General features: G+C 40.3%; 1 protein-coding gene across 4 annotated transcripts in view; it reads left to right on the top strand.

Moving 5' to 3' along the window:
- The window catches only part of CFAP20DC (CFAP20 domain containing), a 266,263-nt gene that overhangs the window by 19,543 nt on the left and 222,410 nt on the right, over positions 1-24,310 (top strand). The gene's annotated exons all lie outside the window — the stretch shown is intronic.

Genomic DNA, 24,310 nt, shown 5'->3' on the forward strand with positions numbered 1-24,310 from the left:
GTATTTAAATCTCATTATTTTAATTATATCCAATTAAATATACTTGCATAATCAGTATATTTTGTTACATGCACTAGTAAGGAGAGCACTTTAAGATGCTTTGCATAGTGTCTTTCATAATATATTAAATTTGCATGCCTTAAAATAGGTTTTGTGTAGAAGATTTAGATAACACATGTGGTAGGTATATAAATCAGATGCCATATTCTTTATCTATTAAATAAATGTTTTTTGAGAAATCTTTTCTTTCTGGTTGTTTGGTTCATTTTACTTTTCTAAAGTATCTTGACAGTACTCTTTAGATAACCTAGGTACATTCTGAAAGCTAAAACACAATACTAGCAAAAGAAAAATTGCACATATGCAAATATTTGGAAGTGTTCTTACTCTGTAAAATCATAATTAAAGGTCATACATTTGTTAGAGTGCTGTGCAGTTAAATTATTGCCCTAAACACCATCAGGACATAAGTCAGAGTCCTGTGATGGGTCGGCTTGCAGCCTTGGATTTCCTGGCTTTGCCATGTCTTAGCTTGAAGACCCTGGGCGAGATGCTGAGCCCTCTGTGTGTCACAACCTCATTTGTACAATGGGGGTGATATTTATACCTATTTATTGAGTAATTACAAGGATTAAATTCATAATGCCAACGGTAACTGCATAGTCAGTTTATAATTTTTATATCTCTAAATAAGAGTGCTGGGATATTTAATTTTCAGATTGTTCTTCTAAAACATTTTTTAAAAGATTTTATTTATTTGAGAGAGGGAAAAAAAATGAGCAGGTGGGGGGCAGAGGGAGAGGGAGAAGTGTGTTCCACGTGTGCCTCGGTCCCAAGACCCTGGGATCATGACCTGAGCTGAAGGCAGACACTTAACCGACTGAGCCACCTAGGTACCCCTGTTCTTCTAAAACATTTTGTGACAAGTTGGGCATGTCTCTTTTCCCTGTGAAGTTTCATGGTACTAGTCCCTGAAGAGAGATGGGAAAGCTTTTTTTGACTACTGACTCATGCAGGTTCTCTGTCTGGAAGAAAGTGATCAGCATAAACATGAAAAGAATGTTGGTTATGGATGCTAGCGACTTATTTAAAAGACAACTGTAGGGCGCCTGGGTGGCTCAGTTGGTTAAGTGACTGCCTTCAGCTCAGGTCATGATTCTGGAGTCCCAGGATCAAGTCCCACATCGGGCTCCCTGCTCAGCGGGGAGTCTGCTTCTCCCTCTGACCCTCTTCCCTCTCGTGCTCTCTATCTCTCATTCTCTCTCTCTCAAATAAATAAATAAAATCTAAAAAAAAAAAAAAGACAACTGTAGGAACTCCTGGCTTCAGAGCTTTTGTTTGAAGGGACTCACAGGTGACCAGGCCAAGTGTAGAACTACAGATGGACAGGAAGGTTCATCTGTGAATAAACAGGCCTTGGGAAAAATAGATAAAGCATGTAGATTTCCAGTGCTTAAGGTATAAGATGTAGGTCTTTGCTGTTTACTGCTGCCCATGTTCTCCTTCACTACCAGGGATGATTAAAGATGACTCGTAGCAAATCACGTATCTTCCAAATGCCCTTACTTCTTTGATATGGCAGAGGTGGTTTCTTCAATGTCATTGATACATAGCTCACTTTTTATTGTCAGGAGAAGTGTTTCATCTGGTTTGGTTCTCTTTTCTTCTCACTGTATTTTTTTTTAAAGATTTATTTATTTGAGAGAGAGAGAGAGTACAAGCAGGGGGAAGGGCAGAGGGAGAGGAAAAGGGAGAGAATCTCAAGCAGACTCTGCACTGAGCTCCATGGAGCCCTATGCATGGCTCCATCTCACAACCTGAGATCACGACCCGAGCCGAAATCAAGAGTTGGACCCTTACCCGACTGAGCCACACAGGCGCCCCCTCTCACTGTCTTTTATTTTTATTCTGGCACTTAGTTATTTCAGTTACTCAGAATAAAATAATTTTAAACATCTACAAAGTACAATGCAATATGTACGTTATGGGACTTACATAGTCCCCATTATAAAATTTGTAATAATTTAGGAATGTTTATTAATGGAGCATTCTAGAACTTTTTAATATGGAAGAATTCCTTGTTAGCAATTAAAATATGTCATGAAAATTTATGACATCATTTGGCTTTGATTAAGTCATCCAGTAATAATTACAAGGAGCAGCCCCCAGTGGGGAAGGCTGGTATCTCTAGCATTCCTGATTTTTGTAATTTTTTTTCCCTTAAATTGTAGAGTTTCTTACTTAGATGGACAAGTACTTTAGAATCTTTATTTGGACTCACAGAAATAACTTCGGTGGAATGAAATATATGTAGTAAATCACAAACGTATCTTAGAACAGCACTTACACAGAAGTCTGTTTGGCATTTATCATGTAATGGCCCTATTATTTATGTATCGCTACAACAAACTGTGTACCCCAACTAGACCATGAGATCTTCAGGGGCTAATGCATTTGGGTCCCAATGGAGCTATCATTGAACTTTGAATTTCTAAGTCCCATGTGAAAAGACATTGCCCAGCTATTGCCAGTAGGCAGGCACAGACTTCATTGGACCTTGTTCACAGAGATCTAACATAGTACGTGGCACGTAGCACACATGTAGTAAAAGTTCATTTCCTTCTGTCAGCAATTTCTGATTCCTTGCATTGTTAAACTCCTTTAAGCTGGTCTCAGTTTGTGGTGTGGTGTATTTCTTTGGGGGGAAGAAGTGAAGGAAAATATGGGTGCTTTAAAATTGGTAAGATGGTGATACTTCTATTTAGAATTTCCATTCATTGAAATGAAGTTTGGGAGGTAACTGGAAAGAACATTTAAAAGTGTCTGATGGGCTGATTTTTATACAGTTGTCAGTCTCTTCTGTTACTTCAAACAGAACGGTCTGTTCTCCCTTTTTTTTCAGTTTTACATATATTTTGGGATGCCAGTGTTTATATGTTTTATATGAACAGAGGATGCTGTTTCTCCCTCAAAAGGCTGAAGTCCACTGAGATGGTTCGAGCTTCTTTTTAAAACTGAGTAGTAATACATAGCCAAATAAAGCTGACGTTGCAAATTTCAACTACATTTAAATATTCTGTTGCCGGGACCTCTTAACATTTGTTGTTATTTTTAAATGATCAATATTTGAACTTTAAGTTTTCGCTTTCGATCTTAGACATCCTGTATCCATGAAGCCATCAGATTTGCCACCACCCAAGCCCTACAGAGTTGGTGGTCACTGGGCACCCTTGGCCTTTCTGGATCCGACCTTAGACACCTCTCCCTCCATGACTCCTTCCACTCCTTCCCTTTGCCATAGACACTCTGGTTGCTGAACAACACCCCACATGCTCTTAACGTTTGCTGTCACCCAACCTGATCCTGTCTCCTTACCTTTTGAAACCCTAATCACTCTTTAAAGTCAAACCCAAATATGTATCCTCCATGCACCCTCCCCTACTCTTCCGGCTGCAGTTGGTCTCTCCATTCAGCGTTCCCGTACTGGTGTATGTGATTCCTTTGAGGGTAAGGACAACTTACTCATCACTGTGATCACCACAGCCCTTAGAAGAATTCTGTGTGCATGGCGGGTCTTCAGTAACCCTTGTTATATCATATTATATACTGAAATGTGTTGATATACTGTCAGGGTGGTTCCTGGATTAGGAAAAGGTAGGAAAAGAAATGAGAATTAGAGTAAGAAGCAGGTGAACAGTATCCGGCTTTCCTCTTCTCAACACTTAGTTCCTGGAAAACTACTGATCGAGACTTAATTTAACTTTTTATTTGCCCTGCTCAATATAAACTGCATTTCTCTTAGCTACACCTCTACAGGCAGGATAGTAACTATTTCAAAGAATGAGGAAAGGCAGAAGAACTTAGGTAAGGAGAAATACATTCTCTTGAGTTTTCTCAAAATGGCTCTGTGGGTAGGAGTCTATGCAAATACCTGTTCCCAAGGCTGGATTATTAAAGCTAAGGAGCATCACACTTGGCTTATCAATGAAAACTCTGATTATAAGCCCCTAACAAAACTCCCAGAGAACTTTAATTAAAACCAAGTAGTCTGCCCTTTCTTATTGGAACACATTAGTGATCTTACGTTTTGTATCTCTTTCATATTTAAAAAGCAATTATAATAAACTGAAACAATGACAGTCATACGAAATCCTCAGTATAGTTGGAGGTTGGTTACATTTGTTAGCAGTAAATAGAAACAGCTGTTCTGTTTCCTATACATAGGTACTACCATCCCCTTTCTTCTAAGGCTTAAGTGCCACTGATTTATAACTTGGAAAATAAATTATTTAAAACCATATGTGATTATTGCTCTACCATAAACATAGTGATTTACAATAAAATGTACAAATTCACTATATTTTAGAAATTGATGTGTTAGCATAAACTTTTAAAACATTTTAGAAGTTCAATTCTCTATTATTGTAGGGAATCTACAAATCTTACCCAACCCCTTTTTTTATAGAAAAAAACCTTGAGACTCAGAAAGGGGATGTGACCTTTTTCAAGACACTAATTTTCTTGGAGGAAAGCCAACACCAAATCCAGAACTCCTGACTCTCTAGCATCTTTGCTGCCTTTTAGTGCTTGCGTTGGAAAAAAGTAAAGATGTTGTATGATTTTATAATCATGGTTTCTGACACTCTGAAAGCGAAGTTATTTCTGCAAGTACTTTGGACTCTCCATTGTAGAAAGTTAATTCTGTTACTGTAATCCAGGTTTCTATTCCTCCCCAACCCCTGTCCTCTACAAACCACCAGAAATCAGTTTAATTCTGTGTTCCGTGTTCAAGATAAGGTTAAAAAAAAAAACAACTACTACTTTTAAGGATCATTTGGTTGTTAGGGACATTACTCCATTTAAATTATGTCAAGTAAAAGGAGAAGTATTAGAAGAATGTGGAGAGATCTTATGGAACCCACTGTACAAGTTGATATAGTTCTCTTTGGAGGCAAAAGTTGTCACTGATTTCTCTCTCTGGCAGCTCCTCTCTCATCTCTTGTCCTGTAAGTCTGCTCTGTTCTGTTTCATCCTGTAGACCAGTTTTCTCTGATTGCTTGTCATTATGCGCATGGGCAAATATGGCTGCCAGTAGCTCCCTCAATGCCCCCACAACTCCCATACCCATCACTGTCAGACCACGTTCAGTCGGTGTATCTTCCAGTGCAGAGATCTGAAGAATAATCAGGATTATAACCAGGCCAATCATTGGCTTTCAGCCAGCTGCTTCATCTTCGGTTTCAGCTTCAGAGGCTCTAAGCTGGAGCAGATTCCCTGAGAAGAGGGTGTGGTCAGGTCAGGCAAATGGGCTGGTAGACCCACTGCACTCTCCTTTGAGTCTGGGCATTTTTCAGTCATCTCAGAACCTCTTCCTTTCTCAGCCACCTACCAGTGACCTCTGTAGATACTCCTGAGCCCCTCCAGTGGGTGGTATTTAGGGGTAGGTGGTAGCCAGAATTTTTTGTTACAGTGAGAGCTACTTTGTTGGCACTCCTGTCCTATGTCATGTCCTTCATTTACCTGGAATCCTGAGGTTATGTCAATGGTGCTGTATAAACTACCTTAGTCAGGGTAGGCTCTGCTTTGTGCAGTCACTCAAAGACAAAGCAACAGTTTTTTAGTACTGCTTTAGCTAAATAATAGCACTGATTAGAATGGTTAGGTTTCTTGAGCATCTACAGAATGTTAGGCTCATTTCATACTGTATTTGCCAGGTTTGCTAAGGTGGCTTACAACAGTTTTATGTATTTCTGTCACACATTACCTGAGAGCTGCAGATGAGGGTCAACTATGTATCTGTTCTGTGTCTTCTCATTCTAGAACCCGTACTCAACAAACAGCCCCTATCTGGGACATGCTCCTCATGAGGCAGGGGCAGAAGAGCAAGAGTCTGAGCAGAACCACACAACTAAGTTTAAAGCTTCTTCTCAGATATGTGTGGCACATGTTATTTCTGCTTACATCCCATTGGCCAACTCAGGTCTTGCAGCCAAACATGAAGTCAGTAGGGTGGAGACGTATAAACATCTTACATGAGAGTGATAGTGAATAATTGTGAACAATGATAATATGCACAAACACATACACGTATTGTCTCATTCAAATATCACAGCACTCTTAAATGTGGATATGCTCACCATTGTACAGCATATTAATTTAACAATTATGTATCTAGCACCTACCATGTCCTAGACACTATGCTTTTCAGTTACTAGGGGTCAGCTGAGGGTCCTCCCTCTCCCATCTCTTGTATTTTAACAATATGAGTTTATTTTATTTAGAATGATGTGACTCTTAGATATACTCATACTTGTTGTGAAACAGTGGTTCTTAAACTTTTTGGTCTCAGGACCCCTTTACACACTTAAAAATTATTGAAAACCCCAAAGAGTTTTTGTTTATGTGAGTTATATTTGTCAGTATTTACCATATTAGAAATTAAAAGTAAATTTAAAAGATCATTATTTAGAAATAGTAACCCCATTACATGTTAGCATAAGTAACTCTGAATAACCAACATAAAATACCTATATTTTCTAAAACAAAAAAATAAATAAATAACAAAGAGTGACATTGTTTTACATTTTGGTAAATCTCTTTAATGTTTGGCTAACTAGAACAGGTGTATTCTCATATCTTCTTCTGTATTCAGTTTCTTTTGGTATAATACATCTTATTACAGAAATACTATAATACAAAATCCACTGTGTACTTGCAAGAGAATGAGTGAAAAGGACAAAGAACATCTTAGTATTGTTCTGAAAATAGTTTTGACATCACAGAGCCCCTGAAAATGTCTTGGAGACTTTCAAGGGTCCCCACACTGCCCTTTGAGAACCAAGAGTCCCTTAACCACACTTTGAGAACTGCTATTCTAAAAGCAAACACATGAATCCTCAGTGCATTTTCCTAAAGTGCCCCCTTTGTATTAATCTGTTTTATAAATCAGGTAACTTTATTAGTCAGGTAGGCTGTTATAACAGATAATCTAATCTCAGTAGCTTAACACTGTAAAGGTTGTTTTCTGTTCTTGCCACAATTCAGACCAGTGGTAGGGGCCCTGACCACCCACAGTCATTTAGAGACCTACACCCCTCCATCTTCCATCTAGGACCTTAGAGTCCTCTACTGGATCTTCTGTATCTGGACAGCAGGTACAGAAGAGAGAGACTAGAGAGTCTATCTCTCATGGGAGGATATTTGAGGTCACATTCCTCTGGCCAGAATTCAGATACCCCCCATAACAGCATTGGAGGCTGGGAAATAGAGTCTCGCTGTGGCCCAGAAGAAAAGGAAACAACAGGCTTTGGCCAAGATACACCATCCTTTACCAGCTGAGTTCTAATAAATAAGTTAAAACTATGATTTATAGTCTGCCCTTTTGCCCTTATGAAACTTAAGTCATACACAGTGCAAAACAGTTAATTCCTCATGCTCTGAGAAAAAATGTAGGGACCTATAGTCAAATAATTTTTAAATATTTTAAAATTTTATTTTGAAAAAATTTTGAACTTAAAGCATTTAGTTGCAAAAATAGTACAAAGAACTACCATATACCTTTTACCCAGATTCACCAGTTATTAATATTTTGCCACATTTGCTTTTACCTTCAGTATGTTTGTGTGTGTGTGTGTATGTGTGTGTGTACAAACACATTTTTCCCCGAACTGTTTGGGAGAGAACTGCAGACTTCATACTCCTTCGCTAAACACTTTAATGTGTGCCTACTAAGGACAAAGACATTGACTGACATAACCACAGTACAGTTTTCAAAATCAGGGTGTTCAGCATTGACACAATATTATTATCCATGGTATAGACCTACTGTCCTTTATAGCAGTTGTGTTTTTAGTCTAGCATTACACATTGCATTTAGTTTGCATTTGTCTTCAGTCTCCATTAATTTGGAACAGTTCCTCAGCCTTTCTGTGTCTTTCACATCAGTGACATTTTTGAAAAGTACAGCCTAGTTATTTTGTAGAATGCCTTTTCATTGAGTTTGTCTGATGTTTTCCTTATTAGATTCAGGTTATATATTTTTGGCTTTAGAAATACTATGAAAGAGCTACTGTATCCTTCTCAGTAAATTTTATCAAGAGGCATATGATGTCAGTTTGTTCCATCATAGGTGGTGTTCACTTTGATCACTTAGTTAAAGTGATGTGTGCCAGGTTTCTTCATGGTAGAGTTACTGCTTTTCTCTTTAAATGAGTAAGTCATTTTGGGGATATACCTTCATAGTTTGTAAATACCTTGGTCCTCATCAAGCTTTCCTTTACTAGTTTAGCATGATGATTCTTACCTGAACCAATTATTACTTATAGTGGTTGCAAAATAAAGTGCATTTTTAAAATAAATTTATTGTATTTTATTTTCTAAGATTTTATTTATTTATTTATTTGACGGCGGGGAGAGAGAGAGCGCGCAAGTAGGGGGAGCGGCAGGCAGGGGGAGAGGGAGAAGCAGGCTCCCCACTGAGCAAGAAGCCCGATGTGGGACTCAATCCCAGGTCCCCAGGATCATGACCTGAGCTGAAGGCAGACACTTAACTGACTGAGCCAACCAAGTGCCCCAATAAAGTGCATTTTTTAAAGTTATTTTCCAATTACACATACGAGAAACAAGTGTTGTAGACATTTGTTGGCTGTCTGCCTAGCATACTTTGCCACATTTTTCTCTTCCTAAAATTTTCTGAGTTTTGTTTGGGTATATCCTCCTTCCTAATGGCAGCCTATCTACTTCCAGTAAAACTGATGACAACATAGCCACTAGTGTGGGTTTTGATCGATAGGTCAGTTAGCACGTTCTATCCACTTAGCCACATTTATTCTTTGAGGAGTGGGACTCTGACCTACTCCAGCCCAATCAGAGTGAATTTTAGGGCTCTTGTTTCGGTTGCTGGACTAGTAGTACCATTCACATCTGGCACCTGTCCTGTGACCATGAGGATAAAGCTGACCCAGGTGGCAGAAGGGGAGAAACTGAAAGAATTGCATCACTGATGACCGTTTTGGGCTGTTAAATCAGTCAACCCTGAAGCCTACTCCTGTGTGAGCTAATAAATTTCATTTATTAAGTGAGCTAGCTTGAATTGGGTGTTCTGTTAACTTCTGACATAGAGTCCTAACTGATAGTCCTAGTAACAAATAAATAGTCACAGCTGTTTTACCTGATATTTAAAAAAATGGCAAAAAGGATGCATGCGTAAAACTTTTCCAACACCCAACAAAAAGAAATGGGCATAAAGGTTGGTTTGTTTCCTCCCCAGGTTGGTGACAGCACCCTGGAATAGGCTACTAAGGGGGGTTAAAATATCAAGATCAGCAAGATCTGTCCACAGTGTCAAAGGGTCCGTGAGTTCATTTGTAGTAGTGAAGTTGTTACAGTTGTGAAGAGGGGCTAGATTCATTTGACTCATTTCAGTTAACCAAGCCAGCTTGAGTGAATTAAAACACAGTAGGGGCATCAAACACAGGTATGTTGGAGTGTCACATGAAGCCCAAGGACAGCGATGCAGCTGGGTGTGGAAGCCAGCATTAGAAAGCCTTTAAGTACTCTCTCTCACTCCTCCATCTCAGCTATTCTGTGTTTCTTCTTCATTTCCAGTCCTACCAGGCAATTTCAAAATACCTAGAGAGAGAATATAATTGTGTTAGTTTGGTTCAGGCATTCACTCCTGTTCAGTTCAGTTGCACTCACTGGTATAAAAATGATTTCAGAAGACCTAACCCTGAGGGTACGGAGATTTCAAGGAGTGAGTCAGACTCCAGAGTTGGCCACTAGAGAAACGTTTATGAATGCCACAGCCAGCCGAGGGCATAATTGTAAGCAGGAAAAATTGATTCGTGATGCCTTTCTTCCCATCTCAAGACTCCTGCCCTTCATTATTAGCCTGTATTTCTCTCATTTGAATTCTTGCTAAGATGCTCACTAATAAGGTCTTAGGTGTGGGTCCTAATCATTTCCAGGATATGTTTTATTTTACGAAGTCAGTGTTTCACACCAGCAGCCTGGGAATTTGAACTGCAAATTCTCGGGCCCCACTCCTGAAGTACTGAGAGAGAAACCAACAGTCTGTGTTTGAACAAGTCCTCCAGGTGATGCTGATGCATTTGACCTTTGAAAACCACTGCCCTGGGGAATTCCTGGGACTTGTCTTCTTCCTGGCCTCTGTTCCTTATCGGCCAGGTTTTCCTCACCCATTGCCTCAAAAGAGCTAAGCTCCAGGCTCTAAAGAGGAAAAGACACCTGAGTGGTAGAAAGGTTGCTGTGTTCAGCTCTAGAGCCTCCGTCTCTTCAGTTTGGACCCAAGGGCCCACCGTGCATCTAGCATTTCTGGACATTCTTCTGCGCCTCTGCAGAAGCCTGGAAGTCCCTTCTCCACCTCCCTGCTCTTCCTACGACTCCCTCCCTTCTCCTCCTCTTGCTTCTTTTCTCCTTTTCCCTCCATCTTGTTTCTTCATTCTCTTCTCTCCTTCTTCATCCTTCCTCCTCTTTCTCTTCTTTTTCTTCTCTTTGCCTTCTCTTTAGTGTCCACCTTTTTTTTTTTATTCTTGCCCTGTGCCCTCTACTTCTTTTTTCTTTTTTGTGGTCTCTTATTTTTTTTTCCTCCTTCCTTCTCCTCATTTCTTGTAATTCTCTGCTTGTTCTTCCTCCTCTCACTTCTACTCCTAGGAGGGGTAAACTTGCTCAAGAAGAGAAGCTGAATGCCTGAGGGCCACAGAAAGTGGCAGATGCCATTGCTGTTGTACAGGTTGCTACCCCCAGACATCCTTAGAACGCAGGGCACCTTCAGGATTATCCAGGGTCTGAGCCTGTCCACTCCTGCACCTGTTCAGCAAGACCTCATCCTATGCTCTTCAGCTCTGGGTCCCCTCAGCTTCCCAGCCCCCTCCCAACCCTGACCCTAGGAGCAGCTCACACTGCCATGTGCTGGTACCTGTTTACCAGTGAACTCAGCAACCACACAGGTTACAGGAGGAGGTGGGACTAGGGAGGAGCCCGGATGTTTAACATTTGCTAGTTTCTGTCATGTTAACGTTCCCACTATGGCTGCTTTCAAGCTACTAACCTGACATCACCGAGTGAGGAGCTGGGAAGACATGCTCACAACAACTCGCACAAACCAGTCAAACCCACAAACACACAAGGAGGGCCTCACTAGCCCTGGCCTACAGGTAGTACTACTGCCTTCCCCCATTAAAGCAGATGTTTGATGTTTTGGAGTTAACCATTAATGAATGGATTACTGTAATTTGAAACGTCAGATGTTTGTTCACTCATTATTTAACAGATGCTCATTTTTTGGAACGGTCCTTGGAATAACTAAAAATGGCAGTATATAATAATTGCCACAACACCACCTTTTAGTTCAACTAAATAAAATTTAGCTGCAAATACTGCTCCCAAAATTGCAGCCTTTTCAATGATTTGTAAACCCTTTTACTTATGAGTCTGGGCTCGATCAAAATATCACTATAAATTGACAGCATTTTTGGGTTATATATATAATAAAGTCTCGGTTAATATTCAGTTAAAACATAGAATATCATTCTGTCACCCTGTCTTTTTTATTAGTATTCTATAGAATCTCTGGTGGGTTTTTATTATTTTTAAGTAGCTTCACATTATGTTTTATGATACATTTCTTCCTGCAACAGTTTTGCATACAGATGGAAATGTTGGGAATCTGGCTTAAGGCTGATCTTATTTTTTTATTCTGTTATGTGATTGATCTGGTCAGTGAACAAGAAATTCTTCGAGGCCATCCATCACTCCAGGCAGCAGCTGAGCTAAACCTTCTAACTCACTGCTTCCAGTCAGTCATGCAAGTTTCGGGTTATAAATATTGAATGTGCAAACAACTGTTTAAATTAGCTGTCCTATCTATTTTATGCAATCTCAGTAGAAAAGCAAGCTGATATATTGTTTAGTGGCAAGAAGTAGAAGACAGTGAATTCAGTATTATCCTTCCATACGTCATTGAATTCATCCTGTTGGCAAATATTTAAAATAGATCAAATTAATTCCTGTTCCCTTAAGTTAAATTAGAAATAAGGCAACTGAGCATGTAATTTATGTAGCTTTTTTAGTTTTTATATTCAAACAGTAGCAAGACTGTTAATCATTGTAAATGTAGCCATCTGTCATAAATATAGTAGCCAATTGTTAAGAGCATAGTTCTGTGAATTTTGTTACCTCTTTGCAATAACAAAAATAGCTTAATATTTGGAAAATATTTGGGCAGCAAGGAAAGTAGCAGCTGTCTTGTCCCACCATTCCTGGTAAGCATCTAGAATATTGAACATGTGCAGGTGTTTGTGCTTCTGCTACTTGGACTTGTAACAAGTGGGCATACTTTCACTAGTTTTGATATACAGAGTAGATAAAATTGCCAACCATTTGTAGTGACTTCTAGGACCCTTATGTATGTGATGAATTTAGGTAAACTTCCAAAATTGCTATCTGTGTTTTAAGTTCATCCTTCAAATTATATTATTCTGGGAACATCCTTTCAAATAGCCCACATTAATAGCATACATGAACTGCCTACAAATGAGAAAGTATCTCTCTCCCTCATAGGCATGCAGGGTGTTCAGCATGTGTCTCTTAGCAGTTGGGTTGCAACCTAACAGAAAAGCTGGGCAAGATTTTATGTTATTTCTGTGGCAAACACTGCTCATTACCCTCCCAGATCCATGGTTCTCTCCTTCCTTTAGCAGAATTTTGGTCAGGATGGCAGTGAACCCAGCTAAACAGATGCACATTCCTGTACTCCCCTATAGCTAGAGACAGCCATATGACCTAGTTCTGGCCAATGAAATGCAAGTGGAATTCACTTGGCAATACTCCCAGGAAAGCTTTTTAAAATGGACACACTCAGCTAACTTGTTCCTTTAGCCCTATGCCCTTTGGCACTTTGCTCTTGCCTTGTTTTCTGCTCCAAATGTGAATACAAGGCATGGAAGCACAGCAGCCTTCTTGAGAGTATGACTGCAAAACTGTATGTGAGGATGGCATGGGGGAAAATGGAGAAAAAAGCTGGGTTCCTGATGGCGTTTCTGAGCCACTAACCTGTCCCGAACTGCCAGTCCTTAGACTTGAGTGAGTAAATAAGCCTCATTTTTGTTTAAACCACTATTTTTCAGCAATACTTATAGTCTAACACATCCCTAACTGATACACTTCTCTTTCTGAGTTATCTAAGTCTTCGTGAAATGATGCATTGTGTTTTTTAAAACATCATCTACTTTGGAATTACAAAAGTCAACTTTGACATATGTCCATATGTGAACATAAGTTGAACCAAGATTGCTGTATTAATAAACTGCATGGCTGATAAATGTAAAAATGGTATTGTGTAATAATTTTAGTCGTAAAGACCACAATTTCAGGATAAAGCTCGGGATTTTCTTAATGTCATCTCTCAAATCTTACTTCCTTTTGTCTTTGATCAATTCCTGTCATCTTTTCTCACCCTTCAAATGCTCATAGTCAGGTAGAGGCTAATTTATAAACAGTAATAATGTAGTGTTACAGGTCCTAGAAATATTTGTCACAAATGTAAATCTGATTTCATTATTTCCCTGCTTAAAAGCTTTCTGTAGTCTTTGATGTGGTATTAAAGGCTTTTTCATTCTGGCTCCCATCTGTCTTGTCCAATCACATCTTCTTCCTTCCTCCCTCCCTTTTTCCCAACATATTCCCTCAGCCCTGTGCTGCTTAAAACCACTGGACTTCGGGTAGGATCCTGAAACTATACCATCCGTCCATTCTTTCATGTCCTCCCTTATCCAGTCTCTTCTCCATCTGTGAACACATCCCACTTATTCCAAAGAACTTGAGTTCAGATGTCTCTCTCTTTGAAGCGTTCCCTGACTCATCTAACTTCATCTTCCATGTTTTCTGTAACATTCTTTTTATGCTTCTATTATAGCACTTATTAGGTTGGTTTATATTTACTTATCAGTATGTCTTTCCCAGGAGACTAAGTTCCATGAAAAGATGAGCTAGCTATACTTTGTTTTGCAGCTTCAGTATCTAAGTCAGGATCTGGAATGGAGTAAATACTAAGAATTTTTTACGTTTTTAGAACAAGAAAATTTAAAAATTTTTTCTGCCCCCTCCTTGAGTGCTAAAATTATTTACGTGTTTATTAATGTATCCCTGTGAAGGAAATGCTGCCAGCAATAGAATATTCATCAGTTATACAACAAATAATCATCCATCTGAGTCATCCCTGCATCTGCTTTTTTTGAATCATGACTGACTTTCTTGTGTCTTTAATTTTTTGATTACATACCACACATTGCATGTAAAGAACAGTAAAGCCTTAAGTAAATAACATTCACCTCCACAAAGAACATACCCCTTCTTTTAGACTAGTGGAGGAAGCCGGGACAGAGTCAGTTCATGGTTGGGCTGGGGCAGGGCTCTGAAGCTTGAAGCTTCCCTGTGATTCACTTTGTTACTAATCCTTCGAGGGCAAGCTCAGATCCTTCCCTTCAACAGGGCTTGAGCTCTGACCACTGGCAAGATTTAGCAGATTCATAGACACATGGCTTTCCAAACTGTAAGAGATCTCTCTCTCCTTTATAGTCTAGATGCCAAGCCTTTGGGCCCCTAGGGAGTTCTCTTTGTTCTCAGTCCTGCCCCTGGCTTTCTGTGCCTTGGGAGATCTGTTTTTCCCCTGCTGCCTGACCCAAGCCTACTGAGGAAAGCTGCCTTACACTCTGTGAAGGCCGAGAATTCCTTGCAGAGTTCCCTCTCAGCTGTCCTGGTCACCCCTAGCCTCCAGAAGCTGAAATCCCAGAGCGCCTTAGATGAATTTCCCTCCACTTTCTAGTTCCACCCTGTACATTCAGTAAACTGCCCCCAGCCCTTGGTGGAGATCCATGGGAAAAGGTTGTCAGACAGGCATAGACTTGCTTTGTAGGGGGACCTATCAGCATACTGATCCATCACTCAGCCTACAGGCCCCTATGACAAGCAAGGCTGATTGCTCATCTCCATCTATAGCCGATTCTTTGTCTTCCTTCTGACATGCTCCAAATAAGAACAGCCACTGGCCATTGGCTTCTCCTTTCCTATGAAGGGTTCATGCACTTCTGGAATTTAGTTCAGGTAGGTCTCTTTGCATCCCCAGCTCTCTGATGGGTTTCTAAAAACTATGACTTCATAATTTATCAGGCTTGTTTTGGTTGTTGGGGTGAGAATAACAGTCTTTAGCCTCTTTCTAAGAGGCTCCTTCTCTCCCCTTCCATCCTTCCATTCGTCCATGCTTGTGTGTGTATACATACTACAAATATATATTAAATACTTTCCCTCGATGAGTAACACTGTCTCTTATATATCATTTCCCTTCCTCTACATCCTCAAATTATCAAAAGGTACATCCTTATTGCATTCATTACATGTAGAAGGAAATAATTTCAGCTTTCTTAAGGAAACAAAAGGTTCTTTTCACTGAAACTCACCTTTTTTTTTTTTTACCTATTTCAGTGTGTCTAGGATATTTTGCAAAGAACAGTTTACTAGTTCATATTGTCTTTTAGGCTTCATCAAATATAGAAATGAGAATAATCAATTAAATTTGATGAGTTCACAAATAATATAGTCACTATTAACCACAAGAAAAGACTCAAATGATGAAAACATGCAGTTATATTAATATATTGAAACTTTGATGGCAGTAAGAGCTAATGATAGCTCTGCAGTACTTATCGCCTGCCTAGAAAATAGAGTGGTGGCATAATAAACATGATGTTATCAGTATTTCATATCAGTTGAGTTTGTCTAAATTGGGTAAAGTGATATAAAATGACTGAATACGAACATGAAGTTTATATAAAAATTACATAAGAGCAAAATTTGAAAACTATGAGAGCAAAATTCATATATGATATACTTTGAGCATGTTATAGTCTCTCAGTAGAGTGGTATTGACCACAAAACACAGAGACATATAAGAGGACTTCACATCAAGTTAGCTTTTTTTGCATAACAAACCACTCCAAGATTCAGTGGCTTAGAAGTATTATCATGTATGATTTCTCATGCATCTAAGGGGTGGGTGGGAATTGGCTGATGTTGGCTGGGCTTGTCTGGGTAGCTGTGCTGGAGGTGACAGGGGGCAGTTGGCCTGTACATACCCCTCCTGTGCTGCAGTACAAGGACCCCATCGTTCTGCTGAAGGAGACAGATAGAGTTAGGGGAGCTGGCCAGGTGCCATATGACACAGATGGTCAAGCAAAACAAAGACGAGCACACACTGAGTCTGAAACAGGGAAAGGTATTCCCACACAAGGTGACAAGTCCAGCACAGACTGAGGACTTCCTTTAGTTCTTGATAAGGAAGTGTTCCAGGCCCAAGGCCCATTCTTAGACAACTGACAAGGGGTCAAAGGATTACACATGTGAGTCGGCCTTTTCCAACAGTATTTTCACAAAGAATGTCAGTTAATCCCGTTCTGTTAAGAGAACTTCCTTTGTATTTAGTTTAAGCAAAAAACAATTTGGAAAAAAGCCTTTAGTAATTGAGGGCAATGCAAGGGAAGTTAGAAAATCTTCATTCTATTGTTTGTTTTAATTGCAGGCTACTCTGCTTTCTTCCTGCATGTTAGTTTCACACCTCTCCTGAAATGCTCTACAGAGGCGAAATTAGGATTGACCCGTTTTTACCATCATCAGGCATAGTCTGTCATTTCGATACATTGACTGCTCCATTTTCATATCATGTCTGGAAAATAGAAACAGATGTTTTCAGGCTTGCCCCACTAACATGAGATTTCATCCATCTGTGTCTAGACATACTGCCATTGCCAACACTGTGTCTTGGATCTTTTATGGGGATTTGTATGGGTTGCTTTGGCATATATGTGACTGTAGGTTTAAAAAGGTATAGAATAGTACCATAAATATAGTCCAACTATGAAAGTAGCCTGTAGCTTGCCTATTGTGAAATGGGTCCAGCTCTCCAAATATTAACTCTGTGTCTGAATCTCTTGAATAGATGAGGTTATATAACACCTGTAAGTTTCACGTAAACACCAACAAGTTTCTGGCTAAAAGATCTGTGTAGCAAATCTTCATTTCCTTCTCTCCTATTCAGAACTTCTGTTAGAACTATGACACCTGCTTGCCCTGCATCCACCTGATCTATCTGTTGTCTTGGGGGAAAAAAAGGAGAAATAAGAAACTAGGTTGTCATAATGCATAAAATCAATATCTTGTTTCAGATGACTGAGAATCTTATATACAGCATTTCATAATTCTTAAAACCTTTCCATTTTTTTCCCCTCCCTTCTGTGCTGCATTTTTAGTATGGCTAATCAGTACATTTCCCACCCCCTCCAAACCCTGGTAGCTCTTAAAATACTACAAAATCGATTTTTTGATTCATCATATAACCACAGGAAAAGAACATAGGATTTTTCCATCACAAATCCTGGATGTCTTACAGCTTTGTCGTTAAACCAAGACCTTGGGCAAGTGATTTCATTTTTTTAGGAGCCCCAGTTTTTTTATATGTAAAAGGAGAAAACACCTACTTAATGTGAGGATTAAGTTTGATGATAAAAAGAAAGTGCTTTTCAAGCTGTACAAATGTTAGTTCTTGTTAAAAGAAGGTCACAAGCACTCTCCTTTTCGTATAAACTTTCAGTATCAGCCCCTTGGGTAAGGGAGAAAGATGAAGAAAAATAAAACCAATCCCAGTTAATAAGCCCAAGAACATTGATTTGCCATCCCTCACTACACCTGGAGACCACACCAAGTTGATCAGATTTGTGGCTAAGAGTAGGAATAATAGAATGTAAAATTCAGAAGTGCTCTCTATGTTAATTTGTCAGTAACTTGCATTGTTTTTTTTTTCCCCCCTCAAGGTGTCCAGGAGGCACTTCAGTATTTCTTATAATCAAAATTGTAGATTCATCAATGATAGTTCTTAAAGCATAAATTACTAGGTAGATTTTTTTTTAGAATTTGAATTTTGAGTGAGACTTTAATTAGTATTATGTAGTGCCTAGCACATCATAGTCGCTCAGTAAAATGTAATGAGTGAGTGAGTGAATGACTTCCCATTTAAAAATACTTCTGCCAGCTCTTCTCACATAACACCATTTTAGTTATGCTGGATATAAAGTCCATTGTTAAGAGACATTCATTTTTCCCATTTCTCCCCTTTGTTCAGAAATTGGAGATGCGACCCCCTGAGCTGGGACCAGGTAGCCCTTAGGAAGGGAATTCATGTTTATTCAGCACATGTGTGTGACAGATGTTCCTGTCAGCATCATGTCAACCACTCTGGAGTAAGAGGTATTTGAGTTCCCTTTTGTAGATGAGGAAACTGAGATTCTAAGAGTATCTTTCCCAAGGCTTCTCAGCAGGTTAAAAAGTGGGATCCCAATCAGTTATGTCAAGCTCTCATGGTCCATATACTTTTAATGGCATTGTTCTATCTCCTAGGCAATGGTTAAGATGGTGGCCAAGCACGTGGCATTTCAGTACACTATAAGTATTTGAAAATACCAAAAGTCCTAGCCTTGTTTAGTAGTTAACCTTTTCTATTTAGAATGTTCTCGGTTTTGGAATCCTGTCTTTACCACAAGTCACCTTTGTGTCCTTCCCCTCAAGCCACACTACTCGGCAGAGGGCCTGGGGAGTCCCTGACTCCTAGGAGACCAGAGAGTAACATCAGGAGCTTCCCTTTCCTCCCAGAGGCCACCCCTCATCGGAAGTGCTGCCTGGCTGGTTCTCTGCTTTTGAGAGATTAGAGGAAGACTTCTTCTTCAAAGGCCAAACCGCCAGTCGTCAGGGTTACTACCCCCTGTCTTTTCTTGTCGATCCTCTATAGTACATTGTACTATAGAGGCCGTGTACAGGGCCCTGCCTTCACTGTGATATCAGAGTCTTCATGCAATAAGTGTCGAGATGAAGTATGTAAATTATAACTTACTGTGCTGTGTTAATTATTTTAACACCGATTTAGACTTTCTGGGTCCTCTCTTCCCTTCTGTTTCCATTCAGCAGGCTTTAGCCCTTTGAATTGACTCTTTCTTTCTCTTATTTCTTTGATTCCAATATGCAACCTAGTTTTAGTAACATTTAATTTTTTAAGCCTCTTGGGATTAATAGGGGAATTCTTCCTTTTCATTCTCTAATTTAAACCCAGATTTCTCTGTTGTTCCCCATCACGTTCACATCAGCCAGTTTACCTGTCTCCATGGGTGATATCCTTTCATGGCTGAGTTTCTAGTCAGTGCCCTAAGTTCTACTTCAAAGCGGTGGTATTTCTCCATAAATTATTCACCTAAGCCCCATCCCAGCTGGTGCCCCTTGAACTCTGGTCCAGGAGCTCCCCAAATGGGCCTTCCTTTTTGGAGGGACACAGTACTCTGCTCTGCTCTCTGGAAACAGAACCTCTAATACGGTTCTTCACATTCCGCCCACCCTCCAGTTTGCCTCCCGTTCTGTCTCTATTTCTGTCAGTCTGACTCCCCCCACCATCTCTCACATCCCTCCTGGATTCTTCCTGAGTCCGGCTCTCTCGTAAACTGACAGGCCCTGATACTGAATATGTTTCCAGTTTCCTCCATCAGTGTTCCCAAATCTCCTAGCAGGCACCACAGCCCCTCCCTGCCCACCTTGGTAATGGTTTATTTCCAGATCTTATCATCAGGTCATCGTTTCTTCTCCTGAAAAAATTAGCACAAGCGTCAGTGTCGTTACCGTTATCACAGCTCTTTCTCTCTGACCCCAGCCTAATTAGACTGCTAAAAATCTTGACTGGCATTTTGAAGCTGAAACATTTCTTCTTCACCCTGTACCTCTACCTTAAGCTTTATCTACACCCCATCCTGGTCATCACAAGGAACTCATGCAAATGGAGAACAGTGAAGCAATAAGTAGCATATGGTACAAAAGGGCAAAGAAGGAAAATTCAGCTGTGGTAGTTCTCTGTTAAATTACAGAGTTGAAACTGGATTTTCTGGTGTTTCAAATAACAAGTACCATCAAAACCTAGAGCCCTGATAAGACCAGTGAAAACCTTTTCTGAGTTAGCTCTAGTGACTGGCCACAGTGCGGTCCTTTCCTGGGAACAATCCAGTGAGAAAAATCAGAAGGCCAAGGGTCCATATAAATATGCATCATTGCAGTTCCCCCAGGCTGGGTACTTTACAATCTGTTTGTCTTTCCCTCCCTCTTTCTAAGAAGTGTGAGTGGATATGGGACTCTTGTACAATCCAAATAGTCACTAACCATCTCCTGTCTTGTCCCCTCTGTTGATACTGCTGATGCTCCCACCCTAACCTAGGTCCCTGTCTCAAGCCTGGAGTGTAGCCTCCTTACTCAATCTCTCGTTCATGTTTTTTAAGACTGTTCGGCTGCCTATTATCTTATAGCATTTTCTCTGGTCCCCCAAACTACAGTGGATTCTAATATACCACCACATAAAGCCTAGATTCTACTGACCTTGTTCACCTCTGCCATAATCTGTCTTCACACTCACATCCGCCCTTGCCATACACACAGATCTTGCTTCTCTTCATCAGACATGCTCCTGTTCTGCTTTCTTCTCTGCCTCTGGCCATCATTAAGTCTCTCTCCTAGGCCTGGTTGCTAATAAACCTCCCCTCGTGTCCAAGTCCTCATCAGTGATGGTGATGATGTAACAAGCTCAGAGGCAGTGAGCAGTGGCTTAGAACTGGACTACCCACCTGCTGTGTGATTTTCTATGAATTAACCACTTTGTGGCTCAATTTTCTCTACTGCAAATGAGGATATTAAAAGTACTAAATGATCTCCAACTCTGTGTGGCTGTGACAACACACACTGATCTCTTGCTCAGGGTACATGGAGGCTACAAGTATGCTGCATTTCCACTCTACCGGTTTTTTCATTTCAGGATGTGGGTTGACATGCCATCATCAGGGTCAGCATTGTGATGGAGCCTCTGGGTGCCTCTTAGACTCCTGCAGGATGGGTCACATCTGCCCAGTTCCACTGGCAGAGGCTATCCCCTAGCTGACCTTAGAGTCATTGAGGTAGGGGGATGTATTCTCCCACAGGGAAAGGAGTAGGGGATATATGTCCATAATAATGCAGTCCACCATGCTGCTTCATAGACTTATTGCAGGGCCTAAATATGTTCATATGTGTGAGAGCTTAGAAGGGTGCCTGGCAAACAATAAGGACCTAGTAAATATCAGTTGTTATTTTTATCGTTAAGTCTTGTGCCAGATTTCTATGCTAAGCATCTTACATGTATCTTATCGTTTACTTCTCAAAATTGATATTAATCCTCCAATTTTGCAAATGAATAAACCGAAGTTGACAGAGGATAGGTACATTGTTTACAGTCACACTGTTTGCAAGGGACAGAATGGGCATTTAAACCAGGCCTGCCAGACTTCCTTTGCTCCTAACCTTCTACTATTCCTGTAAACATGTATTGGGAAGAGTCTTCCTAATTTTATGAGCCTGTTTCACTGCTGTTAACTGCAGTCTCCACCACCCCATACCCTGCTCTGACCTTGAAGGCCTTGCCCATGCAAAGACACACAGCTGCCAAAGTTTTCAGACTGATTCTAATGACCTTCAGATTTGAGTTCGTGTCATTGGTTCCCTTATTCAAACAATATCGAGGTTGATTCCGTGGAAGACTGGGTGTGGTTGGTACCTGGATTCTCTCAATCACATATTTGGAGAGCTGAGTTTATATACCACCCGACTTTGCTTTCTGTGGGATTGTACTTGTCTAATTCCTTGCTCGGTCTCCCAAGCCTTTTCCCCAAGGCAGAAGCCACACCCCACAGGGAGTCCATCTAGACATTTTTATTCAGAAAGTTACCTATTTGTCCCTCTTCTGGTATCTCGTGGGTGAGCAAAATATCAAATAAATCACACGGGCATTTACAATTCTGTGAGGTTAGACCTGTCTGTCCACCTTCAAGACTTAAGAGTTTGGATGGGGCACCTTTGTGGCTCAGTTGGTTAAGACGCTGCCTTCAGTTCAGGTCATGATCCCAGGGTCCTGGGATCAAGCCCTGCATCAGGCTCCATGCTCAGCAGGAGGCCTGCTTCTCCCTCTCCCACTCCCCCTACTTGTGTTCCCTCTCTCTCTGTCAAATAAATAAAATCTTAAAAAAAAAAATAAAAGACTCAGAGTTTGGAGCATTTCCTTAAAAGAACTCGTTGGTCATCATGTTCACTCTTCTGAGCCGAGGGCAGGGAAGCCCTTCCCCCTCATATTTGGTTCACTTATTGGAAGTATTTCCTCCATGAGGATATGAGCTTCACGAACGTTAGAGACCATGTTTCATGACCCTCCTGCTTTTCCCCACAATGCCTACAAGCTCGCGGGCATCATTGGAGGCTGCCTGAGAGAACACAGAGAGATGAATTAGGTACAGCCCCTCTTGGAGCAGCACACAGTGGAGGAGCATTCTCTTGGCTCTAAGATGGAGACAGTTAATGTCGTCATAACTGAATTGAAGTTCACATTTGAGAAGAGACAGTCTAGTGAAGTGGTAGGAGTGTGCTCTAGAGCCCAGACCGCCTTGTTTATATCTCAGCTCACTATTTACTATCTGGAAACTTCAGGCATCAATTTTTGCATCCGTAGGATGGGAATAATAATAGTACTTATTTTACAAAGTTACTGTGAGGATTAAATGTTAGCGCAAGTGCTGGACACATGATAAGAATTCAAGAAATCTTAGCTATTTTATGTAACAAAATAACACATACGAAAGTACATAGAATTGCCTAGAACAATGCTACTCAAAGTGACCATCCACAGTGAGATGAGGAACTTATGCCATGATGTAAATCAACACTCTTCTTCCTTCTTTGAAAAACTCTTGTTAGGGAAAAAGTGCGTGCTTTGAAAAACTCTTGTTAGGGAAAAAGTGCAAGCAGACTTGCATTCTGGATGTTTGTCTTCTTTGTGCGTAGTCCTGAAGGGTTCACAGACCATGCCTCTTGCCCCTGACCTACAACGTGCTAGGCAGTCGGTATAACTTTGTTTAATTATTTACTCTAGCCTGAAAAAACGATTTAAGAGGTCTTACTAAGGTAAACAAATACAGTGAATTTTGTAGATTTGAAGTTCCCTTACACTTATTCATAGTCTTTCTGTATCTTCAAAGTCACAAATAGGATACACAGCCATTTTTTTCGGTAAAAGTTGTGAACATTTTTCTAGTAGGAAGAGGATAAATGTAGCCTTGTGGGTCATTGTGGGAAGTCAAAATGGACTTTTTCAGATAGCAGGAAGACATAAAGGAGACACCCTCATTTTCTTTCATCAGCACTGTTAGCATTTGTTTACAGACTCAAATGTAAAAAGACAAAGCACAGTTTTTATAAGGGAGATTTATTTATATAAATAAGTTTAGAAACTAATGCCTGTTTACCAAAAAAAAAAACAAGTATGGTGGTGTTACCTAGATAGAAATTAATATTTTATGTCGACACTTTTTTTGCCTCATTTATACCAAAACCAAAGCAACCTAACATGAAAGTTATAATTGTATTAGTCTAGGTTCTCCAGAGAATCAAAACGTATATATTTATATTTAATATGTTACACATTGTATATATGTTATGTATATGGAAAAGATTTATTATAAGGAATTGGTTCATACAGTTATGGAGGCTGAGAAGTTCCATGATCTCCATTTGTCATGCTGGAGATCCAGGAGAGCCCATGGTATAGTTCCAGTCTGAGTCCAAAGACCTGAAAACCAGGACATGGAGTAAGCTCCAGTTCTGGTCTGAGTTCAAGTCCAAGTCCAAAGGCAGAAGAAAAGGAGTGTCCAGCTCAAAGTTAGTCACACAGAGAGAATGAATTCTTCCCTCTGCCTTTTCTTCAGCATAGGCCTCCAACAAATTGCATGAGACCACCCACATTGGGGAAGGCAATCTGCTTTATTCTATCTACCAATTTAAATGTTAGTCTCGTCCAGACACACCCTCACAGACACATCCAGAATAATGTTTAACCAGATATCTTGGCATCCTGTGTCCCTGTCAGGTTGACACATAAAATTAACCATTACTGTAATATTAGACACAGTGCCCCAAAAAGGTAGACTTTTTTGATTCCTATATACTTCCTTTTTTTTTAAGATTTTATTAATTTGAGAGAGAGAGATTGAGAGAACAAGTGGGAGGGGAGGTAGAAGAAGCAGACTCCCCGCAGAACAGGGAGCCCAATGCGGGACTCGACCCCAGGACCCTGGGATCATGACCTGAGCCAAAGGCAGACGCTTAACCGACTGAGCCACCCAGGCATCCCCTATATACT

Source organism: Eumetopias jubatus, unplaced genomic scaffold (genome assembly GCF_037043125.1).
Source record: "Eumetopias jubatus isolate StellerSeaLion01/CBP00866 unplaced genomic scaffold, mEumJub1_p1.0 scaffold_1, whole genome shotgun sequence".
Taxonomy (NCBI): Eukaryota; Metazoa; Chordata; class Mammalia; order Carnivora; family Otariidae; genus Eumetopias; species Eumetopias jubatus.